This window comes from Dermacentor silvarum, chromosome 2, assembly GCF_013339745.2.
Source record: "Dermacentor silvarum isolate Dsil-2018 chromosome 2, BIME_Dsil_1.4, whole genome shotgun sequence".
Classification (NCBI taxonomy): Eukaryota; Metazoa; Arthropoda; class Arachnida; order Ixodida; family Ixodidae; genus Dermacentor; species Dermacentor silvarum.
In genome coordinates this window covers 28,475,242-28,489,812 of record NC_051155.1, presented here as the reverse complement: position 1 = coordinate 28,489,812, position 14,571 = coordinate 28,475,242, and the positions used below count along the sequence as shown (strand labels likewise).

General features: G+C 44.7%; 2 protein-coding genes across 6 annotated transcripts in view; one reads left to right on the top strand and one right to left on the bottom strand.

Moving 5' to 3' along the window:
• The window catches only part of LOC119441386 (GTPase-activating protein skywalker), a 55,998-nt gene extending 48,541 nt beyond the window's left edge, over window positions 1-7,457 (bottom strand). For 2 of the 5 annotated variants that reach the window (XM_037706003.2, XM_049661209.1), the window contains exon 1: window positions 7,074-7,457. The gene's annotated coding sequence lies outside the window, so the exon portion shown is untranslated. Of the gene's footprint in view, window positions 1-2,419; window positions 2,435-7,073 lie in introns of all 5 variants that reach the window. The other 3 variants (XM_037706002.2, XM_049661210.1, XM_037706005.2) reach the window with 2 other exon arrangements.
• Window positions 7,458-7,657: 200 nt separating this feature from the next.
• The window catches only part of LOC119441385 (ubiquitin carboxyl-terminal hydrolase 11), a 99,054-nt gene continuing 92,140 nt past the window's right edge, over window positions 7,658-14,571 (top strand). Inside the window, exon 1 of the mRNA XM_037705999.2 lies at window positions 7,658-7,821. The gene's annotated coding sequence lies outside the window, so the exon portion shown is untranslated. The remainder of the gene's footprint in view (window positions 7,822-14,571) is intronic.

The following is a 14,571-nucleotide window of genomic DNA, read 5'->3' as shown; positions in this document are numbered from 1 at the left end:
ATCTAATTTATGCAGCGAGATGGAAGGATGCCTCGTGCATTTATCTTTACCCTTGTAGACGTGGTGTACTTCTATACTTTGCAATGTAATGTTATCACTGTGTTTTGTAACGACAGATGAATTCTTGAGCAGACGTGCACTGCATCATTCATGCGATTTCTTTTTTGTCATTCTTGACGATTGTGAATTCCTTGTAATGATTCGTGTTTCACAGTTGTTAGTGTGCAAGGACAAGCAAGCCCGTAACTGACTCTGCTTCCTATCGCACCAACCTTTGCAAACGAGTGCGCAATTCATGCATGTGAAAACCAAGCAAAAAGCGCAGCCTGCTTTAAGACAAAAAATTCATGGGGCTGCGAAATTCATATAGGGATGGATTACCAGCGAAGCTGTTTAGGCTGCATACATTATGAAATCATACATTTATTTCACACGGCACCACACTATGCCAACACAAGCGCCGCCGTGGTCACTGCACCTCCCATGCATCTGTCACAATGGCTGCTGCAGCCGCGCAGGCACCTACGACGCGTGTGACGTTATAATCACCGAAGCGCAGGCCACGTGAACAGGCGCCGTCGCCACACTCTTTCCCCTCTCCCCTTTACCCACGAACGAGCGTGATGCTATAACCAAAGAAGTGCAGGCCACGGACACAATCCTGTCCAATCGTATATCTCCATTCCTGTCTACTCACCATGATACGGACGTAAGCCAGCCAGGGTAACCCCCCCCTCCCCCCCCCCCCCCTTTGGGAACTCATGTGGGGAATTCATACGGGGGCTGGAGGTAAACAGCTTCAGTATAAAAAAAATTGCTTGGGTCCCTAATGCTACAACTAAGACGACTCGAAAGTGAAAGCCCTAGCGCCACTAACTCAATGACACTAAGACCACTTTTTTTTTGCTGAGTCATCACTCTGAAACCACAATTTACTCATTTTTGCAAGTCACCTTTCCTATGATTCACCAAACTCGAACCGTGACTCGGCACTTTTTTTGCTGAGTCACTCACTTGGACCCTCAAATCACTCCTCAATTCCACAGTCCCTTGATTCATTCTTAATTCACATTTGATTCACCCTATCACTGCTTGGTTCACCTTCATTCACCCTATCACCTCGGTTTTACTTCCATCACACTTGGTTCGATCTATTACTCCAAATTACCAATTTTCCTCACTCTTGATTCACCCTATCACCACTTTATTCACCTTCATTCAGTCTTAATTCACTTTTCATTATCCTAGCTGATCACTATCTCATTATTACCTTTCGTTTGACTCCTATCACCCAACTAAACCCCTTCAATCACCATCAATTCTCTTAATTCACAATCAATTCACTCTTAATTCACCTCTCTGTATACCCATTATCACTTCAGTTCACTTGCTCAATCATTCTTCCACTCTTAATCGCGGTTTTGTGCGCATTATCGCCTCTTATCCTAAGAGGACCCTTTCGTGTCAATGACACAGTTTTGAAACGGCCCTGAAACAAAGACCTCACCATGAGACATAAGGCTTTTCGCCTGAATAGAATTGGACAGCCTCTTTGGTTTACAAGCTGTAGTGCCCAGACAGAAGCCATAACACCTTTCAATTGACAGGTAATCAAGGAAACAAGTATGTACAATACTGACATGTCTGGCATCTTAAAGGTTCTTTGCATACATTTTTTTTATGACAAAGCAATGTAGTAACAGTATTATTACCTCAGGTAAAGAATTTTTTTTTTCAAAACAAGTCATCAGCATGGCTTCAAATACTTTACTAAAGGATGCTTCTACTCAGCAAGCCAGCACTCCATTTATTAATCATTAGAGGGGAGCACGAATGGTTCTCAAGCTACAAAAATGCCACCAAACATTACATGACTGAACAAAACTGATGGCACTACGATCAGAATATTCAACATTTTATCATGCATACAAAGCCATCTGAGCCATTTCTTTCCTTATGTAAACAAAAGATAGTACGATGACTGAGGTCTTCAGCACTCTCCCAGCCCACTGCAGCTACAATTTGGACAGATGTCCTTGACAAAAAGCGGTCGATGCTCTGGCAGATTAGAATCAAGACGTTTCCAAATTAAGTTCCCAAACGAGTCTGATTGTTCTGTTTTGCATGCACGTAGTCTCGCAAGCATTTAAACAGCATGCACACAATGTATTATTGATTTACTTCATTCCACCTTGAGATATTACACTAATTGCAAAGGTATGGCCATGCTGAAAAACATCTATGTAAAATAGATATCATAGTACATGTAATGACAAGTTCATTATGAAGCGTCAAAACAATCTCAATACTGCACATTGGACAGCTATCACCTTAAGCCACACAATGTGTGTCCTGGGATCCTAGCTTGTTGCGCATCAAGGATCATAGGGTAGAAAAAAGCACAGAAAAAAGGACTTACGTTAGCCCCTGATCACTATGCATGCAAGAGAAGCACAAGCACAACTTTTATACAGCGATAAAAGAATCGAGTGACGATACTTTCAGCAGCACATCCTAACTCACATTCAATATATTTAATAATTGGGAGTGAAGACCATTTCTATAACCCTGAGCTAGCTGCACAGTGTGTTCTTTCCTGGCGTGGAACTTACTTTCAGCACAGAGTGCTGGCTTCATGCTAGATAACATATTTTGGACAGAGATTTTTAAAATTCAAATGGAATGGCTGCTTAAGTCATAGCCAATAATGAGTCACTCCTGCTTCAGCAGCCACACTGCACTGCACACAACTCAGGCCTTGTGTCCGGTTGCATACTCGTGCGAAAAACGACAGCAACATGGAGGAGGACACATGCCCCGTTTTCTGCACTGATTTAAAGTGTGCATCCATTCCAACTTTGCAACTTTGCTTTCTTTGCTTTTATACACTGACAAACCACAACTATGAAAATGCACATAGCACACTCTGGCATTTCACAGCCCCACCTAACATCTCATCACACAACACATTAACTCACAGCAATCTGCACAAGCTTAAGGACAGGGAACTTAATGCTTACAAAAAAATAAAGGTAGGAGGTGAGCGGCAGAGGCCTTAAGGTTGCTTTTTTTTATTTTTTGGAACAATGCTCAATATCTCTCAAAAGTCAGCAAGAATCACTGAAAAATTTCAGTCAGTTAAGCAAAATAGAACCCTATTGAAACACCTTCTCGCACCACCCGCAAGAAAGCTAAAGAGCTGGAAACACAAAGATCAGGAAATGGTGCCTGCCAGGACCCACACAATGCACAACTTCAGTGTAAGCCAGAATAACAGAACCACTGGCAATGTATATACAAGATTTTACACTGCATTGGTTTTCCTTTAATCCATAGCCCGTGTCTAGTTTATGGTATAAAATCTCACAGTAACTAGTGAACGCCTTAAGATTTGCACTTCCCCCACACAAGCACTTGCTTATAATGCTTCAACATGTGAGCATTAACTAGGCAACAAAGCCGTAAGGAGCTACCAGGCTACACATTTTTCACTATCCATAGGTTGCCTAATACTCGAAGTGTTGGTGCAGTGTGGTGAAGAGCACAGTGTACAGGACGAGAAATAAAGACGGTACGAATGTGCTGGCTACCAACTGATGGTTTAATTCTGAATGGTGGGAACATGTAACAGTGAGTTATCAGCAAACAGAGCAGCATAACAAGAATGAAAGGAAACAATCGGTGCATGCGTTCCCACTTTATTTCTCGCGCTGCTGCTATGCTATTCACTAACCAACTAGTTCAATTTTGAGCTCCCCTGGTGTTGAGAGAGAAGGGCTCTTTAATGAACCCTGGACAGGCTCGCCTCGCAGCACGACTGGCCTGATGCTACAGATGGAAATAATCAGAAACGAAAGCATACTGCGCACTGCATCTCACATTCACACGACGTACAAAGAACACGCAACATACAAACTAATTAAATTAAAATTTTTAAATTATGGGGTTTTACGTGCCAAAACCAGTTCTGATTATGAGGCACGCCGTAGTGGGGGACTCCAGAAATTTAGACCACCTGGGGTTCTTTAACGTGCACCTAAATCTAAGTACACGGGTGTTTTCGCATTTCGCCCCCATCGAAATGCGGCCGCCGTGGCTGGGATTCGATTCCGCGACCTTGTGCTCAGCAGCCCAAAACCATAGCCACTGAGCAACCACGGCGGGTTGCTCAGTGGCTATGGTGTTGGGCTGCTGAGCACGACTAATTAAAGTATCTACTACTACATACAAACATACATACATACATACATACTACATACAAGTATCTACATACAAACTAATTAAAGTATCTCGTTGAGACCAATGTCAAGCACAACGAAGGCACTTGTTTTAATCATGGTGTTGGTCTGTCCCTAATGTGAAGTCCTGCTTGATACCTAAATATAATCTTACTCATTTTTAGAAGATGAAATTGACACTCTAGCTGTAATAAATGGCTGCATAATTTTGTACTGCATGACAATTTTTCTTAGGTGGATAGCGAGAAAAGTGTCCACTGAATCGTCTGCTGGGAAATGGTCAAGAGCAATTGGGCACAGTCAATGCTGCCCTGTAATGTGCGAAACTATGCCATGAGAAGGAATACACAAGAAATGCCTTGATCAGTACCCTGGTGTCATTCTTCAACATGACAATGCCTCTTTGCACATGATTTTACGGGGCAAGTCGCACCGCTTTGGTGGTGCACACAGGGACACCAACACAGAAACATGAACCGGACACATACCTTGCCTAAGGTTCGTGCTCATTTCGTGTCAGTGTGTGCCACCTAAGCGGTGCAACTTACCCCAAAAGGTCATATCGTACGAACTAGCCCCTGCCGAAGCACTTCCGAATGTTCTCTTGAAGATTAGTCATAGATAGGGTTCTGCCTGTTTTGATTATTCCGGCAAAATTCGAAAAACACGCACGGTAAAGAAATTTACTGATTGACATCTATCTGAAAAACTCAAAATTTCGGGGCTCTCAGTTGTGATAACGTGGCATTGCTCCGCCTACAATTACAGAAGAAAAGCGTGACATGCTGAAGGCATATATGTTGTGACAACAAATTGATCGCATAATCTGCTCACCCAGCTGAAGTTCCCAAGAAAAATTCGAGTGAACTGCAATTAATAATTAAGGAACCAGAACCCGAGTCTATTTTTTGACATGAAGTGCTTCTGCAGGTGCCGCTAAGTCCATAGGAACGACACATCTGCAACAACCACTGTGCAGACACTGGCTCCGTGCTTGATACGGTAGACAAGGAGAAGCGCTGTGAAGTCATTAACAGCTTTTAAGAGAAGGACGCTGCTGTTGCAGAAAAGTGGAGCTGTTCCAAACATTGATACATTGCTCACAACAATTTCCACACTTTCCACTTTGTGCGGGATTGCCTAGGGCTCACGCGCCATCGATGGGAAAGCATCCAGAAGCTTCCTGCATCGCTATGCCTGGCAAATTTGCAGCAGCAGATAAGGCCAAGCGGGGAACCAGAGCACAAAAGATGTATCTTAAATTTGACTCCCTCCTGGACTACCTCCAAGAAGCACAGCTGCTTGAGAGCTGTTACCCCCTCCTTAGAACCCTAGTCCCTTCCTCTCCAGATGGTAACTACCAAGAGGGGAGGTTATATATCCATATATGTACAGAAAATAAAAAATTTTACCACTACCAATGTACTACGCAGTCATTCTGGTACTGCACTTAGCCTCTGAACCCAAACATGAAGGCAAAGCTACCAGCAGCGTTTTACCAGCATCTTGCTGGTAAGAGTCCTCGGAATACGAGGAATGTGCTGTTGAAAAAAACTGTTCGCTCCTTAGTTTTCTCGAGGATGCACACGAGAGACTATAGCCAGCCCTTTTATGTGCTGTTCTAGATCTACTGGCTCTTCCTATACGTGACTGCTGAAAGAGTGTTCTTAATGCTTTGTTTTGTAAATCAAAAAAAGAGCGCACCACACTGATGTTCTGCTATTTTAAATGTTGACTGCAAATGAAAAAAAAAAAAAAGGTTACTGCATGCAAATATATATATATATATTTTTTTCCCCCGATCAACTTAGGCTCTCTCTTTTATTCGATGAAGGCTTTTTGGGAGTATATGGACGGAACTAAAAAGTGAATAATGCGAGAAAGGGCGAAAAACTTCGAATTTGTCTATGTTGTCAAAGAAAAGCTCGCATATGAAATCCGATTTTTGCACGAAAACTAAAATTCGAAGACCTTCCATTTTGGCCCCGAATATTACACATCAAAATAAATCCTTGCACATCCCCTCAAGTCACGGTATGCATGGTTAGTAATATACAGCAAAAGAAAAATTCGCATCCTTCGAGGCTTATATCTTGCTCCCAAAAATTATCGCCATCCAATTGCGTGCACGCTTCCTTTCTTTAATAATTAACGCTGCGCTCACGAACGCCATGCGCGTATGAGCGCGTGACGTCCATATCATAAGTTGCTGACAGGAAATAAAGGAAGTGTGCGCAAGATTGACATGACAATAATTATTATAACGCGTTGGTGAAAAAGCCGATCCTATACACGATGTAAGTTTTTTTTTTTTTTTTTTTTTTTTGAAAGGCACTCTCCTCTGAACAAATATGCCTGCTGAGCACGCCCAAAGAACTATATAGAGCGGCAGTTTCCTTTTCATACATCTACCGAGGAAAAAATACATTGAGCCAGTACGTATGTACGTGGTCAGCAAATCGTGGGCCAGCACCACGTACTTAATTTTAGTTTCACTTTTGTGCGCCCGCCTTCATTTTATCGACCCTACATCTAGCTCCTCGTCATCGACAATAAGAAAAATTTCCTCTTAAGGCGTCGTGAGCGAATACCGGGGCAAAAAAGCACCGTAATCAAGAATCAGACAGATAAAGCTAGTACGCTACAATCACTTATCTCACAAACCCTATTTTATCAGCTGAAGCGCTGCAATGCAATGGGAAATAGCGTCCGCGCTTATGAAACAAGTTACAAAGTCTTTAAGTAAAATAGAAGAAAACGAAGCGCGAGCAGAGGTTCAGCGAAGGGTTGCAGCTAGGGGGGTGGGGCGATGCAGCAGATCGAGACGGTACATACCGAGTAGAAGAGAGGGCGAGCGGCACATTATGTGTTCTGCCGAGAGGTTCTTGTCCAGCGTCGGTTTTGGCGGGCACATCAGAGCGTGCAGCTGAATGATGGAGATCGCAGTGCGCACTATGGGCCTATAAGTGCGAGAAGCGTCGAGAGCGCCTACCTCGGCGCTGTTTCTCTCTTCAGAGTTTGAACTGAGCGTTCGATGCAAGCTACGAAGTGAAGATAGTACGCAGCTCCCTTACGCTGACTCTGCCCTCGGCGTTTAACGACTACGGCCCCGTGGTTTACGAGCACATCTAGGAGCAAGAAGGGCGGTGCGACCGTATGACGACTGCGAGCGCTGCGACACACCTCTCTTGCCTCTCACCGAAGTCTACGGTCGATGCGGACGACCACCGGCCACCATCCATTTTCTGGTTTCGGTTTCTACGTTAAATGAAATTAAATTTTTTTGTTTCTGTCCTGCAAGGAATGTTTTAAAATAAGTTTTATACGACGGTGGCGCAGTACTAAACAAAAATATTGCGCGCTAAAATACTTGGCAGCCGCTGCAAGGCCACTGCTCTCAGGTGGCGAAACGAGTGGATGATTGGCAGTTTCGTAGTCGTGTGCTTGTGTTTTGGGCCGACCGAGTGCTGTGCGTCGTGCGTGTTGTGTGTATGTGTGCGTGCTTGGAGATTTTCGTCGCCACTTTCGATCACATGCCGGTTCCAGGAGGAACCACAGCCGTCCTAGTTTGTTCCCGTTAATGGTAAGCCAACGTCGTGCACGTTCGTTGCGCACCGGAGACTTTTGGTAGGCTTAGGACCCCGGCTCTCCCGGCGACGACCGGGGTAGTAATAGAGGGGGGGCATCCAGTCAACGAGCCAGTTCATTGCTCCGTGCGCCTTTCCTTCTGATGGGCCGCTTTGCAGCGAAACAATGCCATCGAGGAGCACGGCATCGCTGTTGTCAGAGCCGCTGCTTGACGTGCTGGTTGTACGTCGTTTTTCCACCGTCTCGACGGAGCGAGTTCGCTTTCCGTGGAGCCGTGCGAGCCGAGGCGGCGGCGCCCCTCGGACTAGTGCGGCTCCTTTGTTCCTCGTCGTCGCCTCTCTCTCTGTTGTTGTTGGCCTCGATGCGACCCGATGGGAGCACCGTCGCTCGACCGTGCACCCCCGCGTCGTGGACGCCTGCTTGGCTCTGCACTGCGCCGTACGTCGTTGTCGGGGAAAAAGCGGCAGAGCCGGATGCGGTTCCGCGGTCTGCCTCGCGGCTCACGCACCCGCTGTTTCGCACGAAGCCGGGGACGCGCGGTTTCACGAGCGCGCTGACCTCGTGCCTGTGCTCCACCGCGAGGGCGTTTTCGGGACGTAATGCGCTTGTTTTGTGCACGGAGCAGCGTCCGATGTAGAGATGATTTGATTTGCTTACGCTCGCTTTGGTGATTCCCCATCGTAAATGCTTTCCATTCCGTGGTGCACGGCTTCATTCATTCTGCAGTTTTCGGTTCAACATAGATCCTTTTATCCGCGCTGTGGCAGCGGTGCATCCACAACTGCAGAAAACTTCCGGTCATGCATTTTTGACAGTCGAGTTAACCAAGGATAAGGTATTGTGTCTCATAATATACTATAGGCAGATGTTCTTGATGCGTTCAAATGTAAGGCGTCGAGCTCGTCTATGTAGCTTTCTAGTTGTACTTAGCAGTAAAGCTCACTTATCCAAAATTTTTATTCTGCAGGAAAACTGGTGCCAGCCGGAGAGTTTAGATTCTAGAGTTATATGCTATTGTAAGTATTGTTGCAGGGCACTTGACCGGAAGTCTTTGGGGCGCTCTGTTTGTAAACACCGAAAGGGGAACTTATCAGCGCTGTGTCGTGTAATGGGGTTTGTCAGTTGTTCATGGAGTCATGCACAATAACGCAACATAAGACACCGACACAAGCACTTGTTCTCTTGTGTAGTGTATCTTGTGCTCTTTGCACTGTTATCAAGTAGTCCAAAAAGCTTTTATTTCGAATTTATCATACAGCCAGCTGCACCAACCTGGTGCCGTTTGTGTTCTGTGGTGTAGATCATAAACGTCGATGTTATTGTCGTGTTTAGGGATGTGGGGGGGCAGTGCGATGTGACAAGCATCGGTTTTGGCACCACCATAGCTCCGAGGAGCACACCTTCATTTTACCAATGATCCTTTGAGCTTTCTTGCAGAGAAACCAATACAGTCTCTTTGATAGTGAGATTTCTCCATGATATTCAGTGCTTGATGGCAGTTGTGGTATCATGTGGACAATTTGATCTTTCTGTGGATCTTCGCTGAAGTCGGCTGTCTTTCGTACTTTCTTTTCATACAACATTATATTTGCTTCTTGCAGAGCATTCACTTTTGCAATTGTATTCAAAACCAAAGTGTTTTATTGGGTTCCTTGTGTGAATGAGGCTGCATTATTATCTGTTCACATTGCTAGTACTCATGATATAAGGTGTTCAGTGCTGTTTGGTGTGCGTTTAGAGCCTCAGACGACACCTTTGGCAAAAAAGCATGTGCCACATTTGGCTGAACTTGCTTCATTGCTATGGAATTCCTAATTGCTTTATTGCAATGCCATAAACAAAAGCGTTTTTCATACTGTCTAGTTATGCCATTATAGGGACAAAAAAAGAAAACAATCCGTTTGCAGCTGTAGTTTATTCTTTCTAATATCTAGTTTCATTTATTTGCCTGAGGAAAATGGTTTGCCAGGAAAAATGCCGGCATCTGGCTGCTTGTTCCCATCGAACAGAGGGGGCCGAGTGGCACCAAATACACCCCCCCCCCCCCCCTACTCACTTCTTTATGCCCTTCCGCCTGCTGTGTGGCCCCCATACCCCTACATTTTAACACCCCTGAAAGCCCGAGTCAATGGAAATGCCAGCATTGTTGACTCAATAATTATGTTAAAGCGGGAATGTTTGCTGAGCCCGTACGCTGGTGAAGCTTAAGAATACTTTTGTGCAGCCCTGCCATTCTGATGGCACCATTGTCAGCAGAGTCGAGTATATTAATATTATTGCAGGAGAATCCTTACTACGCACACGAAAACGCATGGGTATATTTCACACCAGGATGCTAAAACTGTATATCGGGCTCTCCAAGTGTCTCTGCCACATAAGTATGATTATAAGTTACAGCTGTGCTTTCACACTGGCCTCGGCACAAAATTGGGAAGCGTCATACTCAATCTCAGCATTGATATATTGAAAGCTACGTATATTTTGCGCCTCGTGCATACGTCGCAGTAGCTGGGTTTGAAAATAGCCTGCCGTGAATCAAATGCACAGTCGCCGAACATAAAGGTGTGTTGTAGGAACGAGGCATGGACATTGCTACAATCAAAATACAAAAAAAATTTAGGTTGTGCAACCATCATGGCAAAGGAGCCACGACATCTCATGCATTTTGCCAATGACAAGCACTGAAATGCTGTGAAACTAAATCTTGGAAGGCAGTATGTTCACATCACAATGAGCATCCACCTGATGCGCCCAAGTGTGCTCAGACGAGTGTGAACCTGAGCTCACGCAGATAACCTTGAAAAATGAGAAAGAAACGTCTCTTTCTGCCACAGTCTGGTTACACGAATGAAATGCTGTGCATCTGAAATGACACCCATTTTCATTCAGATCTGCTGCAAGTTTACTGCTTAGTTTAGAAACCATAAGGGCACTGTCGAACATTGCATGGGGGGACAGCTACAAATGAATGAAGCCCAATACAAACAGTAAATGAGAACAGGTACCATTAATCAGATAAAACACAACAAGCCAAAAAGAACAAGAACGGTGTGGAAAAAAAAAAAGGCTGCAGTACATGCGTAGGCAAGAAAAGAACACAATGCATGTACACCGCAAAGTGTCGGGAATAAGCTTGACAAAAAGCTGTGCAGAAGGTGGCTAGTCACTCTAGCTACCCCTAGGCGAACATTTTAGAGCAATAGATGAGCACAATATTGATGATGTTGTGCCAGGTATAACAAACGTGAGCGATGCTGTTTGAACGAAATTAGTGTTGCAGTGCTTGAAATCGCATTTAATTAGTTTTTGGACAGTGCACTAAAAAAAATATGGTATTTTTTAGTTTGGCCAAAGAAAGGGGACCTAATACTTGGGAACATGAGATATATAATATACCACAGTAAAAAGCCAGGAAGAGCAACATGCAGTAAAAGGTTCTTGCCGTTGCAAGACTGAACAGGCTTATATTGACACGTGTACCCCTCTCAAGAAGGCCAAGCTGAATGCCACTGTGCTGCCTACACAGTGAGCTCTAGGAGCTAACATCTGTCACCATGGTCGCTCCACTGTTAATACAAGCTTAGATTTCTTTCTGAATGTTGCTGCGCACGGTTCCTTGTACACACTCGTATTAGTTGCGCGAGTGTGCATAGTTTTATGTTAATGTAAGATGCACCGACGAAAATTTCGGGGAAAACAATGTTACTTATAGTCCAGAAAATATGGTACTTGCTGAAACTGCGGCACTTGCAGCATTAAAACCCTTTCTGTTGGGTTTCATGCAGGAAAAAACAACATGCATTTTGTGAGCATACTCGGTGCAAATAACAACGTATGGCCTCCGTGCTTCCATTGCTTCATCCATCATTGCCAGTGTTGCCAGGTTTGGCTATATATGGCCAAATTGGGCTACAGAAAAAGGTTTTGGCGTAGACTTGGACGGAGTTGGCTATCTGGTTATATTTGGGCTACTGAAAATCTGCGACTTGGCTTTGTTTGGGCTATAAGTGGCGCCCTAATCCACGCTCCAGAGGTGGCTCAGATCGAGTAGAAAGAAATCTCGAAGGCTGCGGCAGCGCGGTTGTGCCTGTGTGCGTGCGCGAAATACTCCTCCCTCTCTGCACTGTTGTCTGAGCCGGTGGCTTTGATGCACTTAAACTTGCATCCTGCTTCACCGTCGGACGGGTGTTACCCGATCCCTGGGCATCGGGATGAGCCTGGGAGTAGAGGGTTTTTCACAGTACACTGTACTAACACGGCTATTATCAGAAAGGGAGAGCAACAGAATAGGGTCAGGCAATCGTGGCACCGATATGAAAGAAGGGAAGCATGGAGTAGGGGGGGGGGGGGGGAGGACACGCTCCAGTGTGTTCACGGCCATGGCTTCTGGATGAAATATCGCACGGCGCACGAACTTTCGACCTGCTCCACGTATCTAACGCTAAGCTTTACTGCCATTTTCCTTTTCTGCGAGATGAATTTTTTTGTTCGTGCTTACATTCGAGATTCATTTCGATAGGTTGGACTTAAGATCGGATTTCCTCGGAGAGGAGAATCGAACCATGGGGAAGTGGGCCGAGTATGCGAGAAACTATAAAAAAAGAATGCGAGCAAGACCCCGAGTTCAAAGGCGGGTCCTAGTGCTCATACTTCTAGATGGCTTGCCCGTAACGTCACAGATGCAGGTACTCATTGTGCTAATATCGAAACATGTTTGCCACGATAACATCGGTGCACCACGTCACTTGAACGTCGCCTACCATGTTAGCTTAGCAGGTGTGGTGTCACGCTGCTGGCTCGAAGACGCGGGTTTGATTCCTGCCACGGCGGCAGCATTTCGATCGAGGCGAAATGCAGGAACACCTGTGTACTTAGATGTAGGTACACGTTAAAGAACCCCAGATGGTCAAAATTAATCCGTAGCCCCCCACTGCGTCATGCCTCCCAGTCATATCATGGTTTTGGTGCGTAGACCCCCCCCAGATCAACATAGTTTGCTTTTTTCACAGTAACCGGTTTTTACAGGATTACCACTTTTCTCGATTTGTCGTTTACCTTTGCTCTTTGTGCGCCGTCGCGGCTTTTACCATTTCAAGCGAGTTACGTTCGGGACGTGCTCGTCGCTGAAAACAACTGCGCTCTTCTTACACTGGTGTGCCGTTCTGCGCAGTAATCTTTTAAAGCTTCGCTTACACCGATTCAGGCAGCTAGTGGTGCATCTGTTGTCTGCCACTTTTTTAACCCATGTTCTTGTCGTGCTAGAGACCTAAGATGGCGGTCAGGTTGATGTAAATGGACACTACATAGAGCATGTACCAGCTCATCCGGGCCCAGCTAATTGAAAAAAAAAAAAAAAAGAGAAAACAAGATAGCACGATGAGACAAATAACGCGAGATATCATAGCGCGAAAGTCTGGTTTTGGCTCATAACAAAGGAAGCCGTGGGCAACGTTTATACATACTTTTTCAAAAATAGTATCTATAAACGTTGGCCGTGGGCGCGTCACCGTCGAAGACCGCTGGACAACTGAACTTGTTCTACGCTTTAGGCAGAGGTCAATTGAGAGGTGGATGATGCTGAACATTATTTTGCGTTCACGACAGCTAAACGCAGAGTTCGCAGTTAATATTACTGCAAATAAATAAAAATAATCACTTAGTATTATCTGTCATAAAATAAAAGCACTGCGATTTTGCCCTCTGCAGCGATTCGCTGGAACTTGAGAGCTTCCGGTTCTAGCCACTGTACTTCCGGGGCCAACCAAAAAGTGTTCCGCGTGCAAGCATGATGTCGCTGTTGTTGTCCGTACCGCCACGGCGGCACGGACATTTTGTTGCGACGAAAAAAGGATTGCCGTAGTCGAATGTGAAAATGTTTACTCAGATAAAACTACAAATAAAGATGGCTATATTTGGCTACGAAATTTTTATGCTCTTTTTTGGGTTTGGCTACATTTGGGCTACAATTTCTCTACCTTTGGGCTACGCCGCCTCGTCCGACCTGGCAACACTGATCATTGCCACTAGTGCAGCAACCTCAAATCTGTATTGTGGAAGAACCAGTTATCCGGTTATTCGATTCACCGGTTATTCGATTCACCGGTTATTCAAATTTGAAAACCGGACTCATTGGTCATTTCGTTAGTTATTTTGTTAATAGCGTCTGGATAGCCGGATATTTGTTCTTTCATGCTGGTGCCGAAATTGCCTCTCTTGTATTCTTATATTTCTGGTTATTTTTGCAACCGCTCGTGCAAACCTAATATCTTCTCTGGTTAACCTCCTTACCTTTCTGAATATTTAATATCCGATTAACCGGCTATTTAAACCGGATATCCTGAATATCAATTTCTTGAAATCCGGATAACCGGTTTTTGAGACTGGATTCACTATCCCTCCTGTTATACCGGACAGCCGGTTTGACGGATATTTGCAAGCACTAATTGCCACCATGCTTTGTCATAATTAGAGAGCACAAGGGCCATACAGCCAATTTCGGGCACCTTTTTATGGTTTTGAATAATAAATTGTGTTCTAGAAACTCGCTTAAGAAGCAAATTCCGTAACTTTGAGGTCACTGAAATGTTGTGAATTGTTCTGTTACAAGTTCACAAAACAAGTTGCCTATCACTAAATAGGAAAATTTGTCATTGAAAAGACAAAAGAACTGCTGAATATAGTGACAAATTCGCTAAAATGGAAACACTGGATAGTCTGCATTTTGCTGGTTGTTTGACATTTGATA